Below are 5,000 nucleotides of genomic sequence, written 5' to 3' on the forward strand. Positions count from 1 at the left end.
ATATATATATGTATACATATATATATTTGTGTGTATACATGTATATATATATATATACACATATGTATATATATATGTATATATATATATGTAAATATTTATATGCAGTAAAACACTAGGAACGTGTGTTCACAAATGCGTAAGTAACCCCTAGGAAAAAGTATACTAACGAAGCAGAGCGCTTTCGTATAATTACATATTCAGTGCTGATACAAAGAAGGAATTATAAAATGAAGAAGCAAGGTACAAAATATATGACTGAGTGAGACATGGTAAAGAGCCAATTCGGAGAGGTAGTGGAAGAAGTACACGTGACATTGGATACTGTCATGGTAACCAACAAGTATGGGACAATTGCTCATAACTGGTATATTACAATTTAAATAATTTTGAAATTTCATGACAAATATAACTATCTAATCTGTACAAACCTTGATGGAGATTAACATTTATTCCCTTACTAGATTTGATCAAACTGCATTCAATTAAATTTCTTCCTGTGATGTTATTATTGTATGTGATGACTTTAGCGTTATCCCAGTCAACTGGGTGGTTAAAATTGTTCATGTGGTCGAATATGCCGCTAGATTGGTTTCCCTCTCTAACGTATTTCTTGTGTTGATTGATTCGTGTTTTGAGTGTTTTAGCAGTCTGACCAACATAAAACTGATCACAAAATTTACAAGGTATTTTGTACACACACCCTTTATCACTATTGACAGAATTATTTATAAGCAATTGTCTTACAGTGTTCTTATTATTAAAAGCTAAATTAATTTTGAAGTAGCGTAGTATATTTGGAATGTTTTTCAGGTTCTTTTGGTACGGTAAAATTAGCAAGTTATTCATATTGAAAGTTTGGGTTGACCTAAGGTTATAAAATGTCCTTTTAGCACGATTGTAAGCTGTATCAAGAACATGTGTGGGGTATTGCAGCTTAGTATCAATATCGTAATTACATCTTATTTCATCATCGATGTACTCTGGGCTGCAAATGCGTAGGGCCCTAAGGAACATCGAAGAAAAAACAAATAGTTTTACGCCATCAGGGTGTGAGAAATAATAGTGTATATATGAACAAACATTGGCTGGTTTACGAAAGGTAAACGCAAGGGTAATGGGCCGGGAATTGGAGATTGTTAAAGAAAATGGAGAAAAGTGTGAGATAAGCTAGTTGTTGTTTGCTAATGACACTGCGCTTGCAGCAGGATCAGAGGAGGGATTAAGGAAGATAGTGACAGAGTTTGGGAAAGTGTGCGAAAGAAGGAAGTTGAAGATAAATGTAGGTAAAAGTAAGGTGATGAGATGTACAAGAAGAGATAGTGGTAGCGGAATGGAAGTGGTTATTAAGAGAGAGAGACTGGAGGAAGTGGATAGTTTTAGATACTTGGGTGCGAATATGGCGGGACAGGAGGAGTGGGGGTGGAGGTAGAATGTAGATTGAGAGAAGCAAGTAAATACCTTGTGGTATTAAAAAGTGTAATGAGAAATAGACATTTGAGAATAGATGCTAAGATGAGATTGTATGAAGGGGTGATTGTGCCGACAGCACTGTATGGGGTAGAAATGTGGAACATAAGAGAGGAAAAGAGGCCGAGTTTTAATGTGTTTGAGATGAGATACCTGAGAAGTATGATAGGGGTTACTAGGTTGGATAGAGTGAGAAACGAGGAGGTAAAGAGGAGAGCAGGGATGGAAAGGTAGTTGGGCGATAGGGTTGATGAATGAGTATTGGGATGGTTTGGACAAATGGAAAGAATAAGTAAAGAAAGATTAGTAAAAGAGGTGTGAAACACACAGGTAGAAAGAGTGAACATGATGAGGCGACCAAAGATGAGACGATAGGGATGGAATAAAATGGGCATTGGGAAAGACGGGAGAAGACAGAATATAAAGGTGAATGGAGAATGGTTGCGTATGGATGATGCTGTGATGCATGAAAGGGAGTGGAGGGAGGTTGAGGGAGTATGCGTGAGAAATAACTTAACGCAGCCCGAGGAGATTTCTCCCCGTCTTCTCTTTTTCTGAATGAAGGGACGGAGAGGGAGGTCTCCGACTAAATGAAGCGGCTTTGCTGTGCATGTGCTGTGTCTTACGACACTGTATCTGACCCAGGGCAGTGGGCAAGATGAGAGGATAACCCGTCATCCAGGAGAAGACAAAATAAAAGGGAGGAAGGGGGGTGAACGGGAGCGGAGTGCATGGGGATGGAATGGGTCGGAGTTGACCTCAAAGGGTGCCTAGGAAAGGTCGTCATGCTCAGAACATTTGTCCGTTTGTTTTCTTCGACTACCAATAAAACTGTAGCTCTTGCTATCCATAAAAATCCTTCTCTATCGTTGATGTTATTATTAGCATCAATATAAGCTGCTTCTATTGTTTTTCTTAATTATTCGTTGAATCTTTTTTTATTACAATTGTATTGTCCCAGTCCAGAAGGTGGTCATGTGTATCTATGTGTCTTACTATAGAATTAGAAAGCCTGTGGGTTCTTACATCATTTTTGTGTTCGTATAACCTTTTTTCTAATCCACGACCTGTTTCCCCAAAATATGAAGATGGGCAATTTTTACAAGGTATTTTGTATACAATACTATTTTCATTGGTATGGTTATTACAATTACGCGTAACCAAATGTCCCACTTTGCTACGTGATGTTCTGGCTATCTTAATACCTGCTTTTAAGAGGACTTTGTCTTGGGTTGAATTAATGTTGGAATTTGGGACTGTGATATGTCGTGTTTCTTTGTTGTAATTATTGCTATCTTTACTCTTCTTATTTATTTCCTTAGCTTTCTTTTTTAATTTAAGTAGGAGGCCTTAGGGATATCTTAGTTTGTCAAAGGTTTTTGTGATGTGATCTAGTTCATCTTCCAGAAATTCTTCACTACAGATGCGAAAAGCCCTGAGGAAGAAGCCAATTATAATACCTGTTTTAGTCCTAATATTGTGTCCCGAATAAAAATGTATATAGTCTTCTTTATTTGTGGGTTTGCGATATACCGTGGAGTAGAAAAAAAGGTTATACGAACACGAAACTGATGTAAGAACCCACAGGCTTTCTAATTCTATAGTAAGACACTTAGATATACATGACCACCTTCCGGATTGGGACAATACAATTGTTATAAATAAAGTTTCAACGAAGAAAAAAAAAGCAGCTTATATTAATGCTAATAATTACATCAACCATAGAGAAGGTTTTATATGCTTGGCAAGAGCTACAAGTTTATTGGTAGTTGAGGAAAACAAACGGACAAATGTTCTGAGCACGATGACCTTTCCTAGGCACCCTGTGAGATGACATGAGTGTGTATAAAATCTCCACGTTGTACTTAATTGTTAAGCTTTATGATCAAAACCCTAAGGGTCGAAACGTTAAGGCAGTAAAATTCTTCCATTATTCCTCGTATACTTCCTCCGCCTTCAGTTACATTTGTCATAGTTTAAATCAACATATATACATATGTATATACATACATATATACATACACATAGAAACATACATATATATATATATATATATATATTATACACACAGACACACACACACATTAATACAACCCTAGACAAAGTCCTCTTAAAAGCAGGTATTAAGATAGCCAGAATATCACGTAGCAAAGTGGGACATTTGGTTACGAAGAAATTAAGAAAAAAAAAAAAAATAGAAGCAGCTTATATTAATGCTAATAATTACATCAACCATAGAGAAGGTTTTATATGCTTGGCAAGAGCTACAAGTTTATTGGTAGTTGAGGAAAACAAACGTACAAATGTTCTAAGCACGGAGACCTTTCCTAGGCACCCTGTGAGATGACATGACTGTTTATAAAATGTCCATGTTGTACTTAATTGTTAAGGTTTGTGATCAATACCCTAAAGATCGAAACGTTAAGGCAGTAAAATTCTTCCATTATTCCTCGTATACTTCCTCCGCCTTCAGTTACATTTGTCATAGTTTAAACCAACATATATATATATATACAGTCTCTCTGAAGAAGGTGTAAATAGCCGAAACGTTAGAGAAATAAACTCATCTCTGACTTGTGTGTTTCTTTACCACCCCATATATGTATATATATAATATGTATATATATATGTATATACATGTATATATAATGTATATATATGTTTATATATATATGTATATGGAATAACTGATGTTGCTGCAGGCGAAAACTGAAACACAATTTAATTGATTTTATCATAGTGAGTAGACCAGAGTGGGCAACACTTTTCACGCGTGCAAAACCCGGTTGCACACTAACGACTTTTTTCTGGTACGCAAAACCCAGAACTCACGTTAGACAAGCAACAACTTAAGTCTCCAACTATTTTCATATGACCATTGGTAACCGTATGGTGCGCTGGGTGGAGGATTGGGGCCCTTATAGGAGGTGAAGGGAGCGAGGAGGCCCATACTCGTGTATGCAGTAGGCCTATGATCATTGTACTCCATCGGCAGGCGATAAATTTTTGTGTCAAAGATTTGGCTGACTTTGGCGCCCAAACTTGAAAAGGTTGCCCTGAAATATGACACTGGTCTTTTCCAGTACATCTCTATTACCTACAGAACTACAGATAGATTCTTCATCTATATTAATGAAGAAATGTTTTGGCAACTTGGAGCAAAGTTTATTTAGAATACTAGGACAGATCAAGAATCCTTGCATCGAATACAGTCCACTAAACTAAAAAAGGTCAGGAATAAACTTCCTGCACAGGTAATGCAATGCAGTTCAGTTCGAAGCTTTAAATGATTCTTAAAGCTTCGAACTGAACTACATTGGACTACCTGTGCAGGAAGTTTATTCCATCCGTGTAGTTAATGAATGGAATAAACTTCCTGCACAGGTAGTGCAATGTAGTTCAGTTCGAAGCTTTAAGAATCATTTAGATAAACACCTAAGCAAGATGCTGTAATGATTATAATTTATTTCATATTATTTGTTTTTGTTTTGTTATCACTTGTCTGTCTGATATTCATTTATTATTAGTTA

At 36.4% G+C, this 5,000-nt stretch overlaps 1 protein-coding gene across 1 annotated transcript in view; it reads right to left on the reverse strand.

The window, feature by feature from the left end:
• The window catches only part of LOC143025431 (ATP-binding cassette sub-family C member 3-like), a 161,163-nt gene that overhangs the window by 142,857 nt on the left and 13,306 nt on the right, over positions 1–5,000 (reverse strand). The window lies entirely within an intron of this gene.

Source organism: Oratosquilla oratoria, chromosome 5 (genome assembly GCF_046742065.1).
Source record: "Oratosquilla oratoria isolate Oo_2021 chromosome 5, ASM4674206v1, whole genome shotgun sequence".
In the NCBI taxonomy this organism is placed as follows: domain Eukaryota; kingdom Metazoa; phylum Arthropoda; class Malacostraca; order Stomatopoda; family Squillidae; genus Oratosquilla; species Oratosquilla oratoria.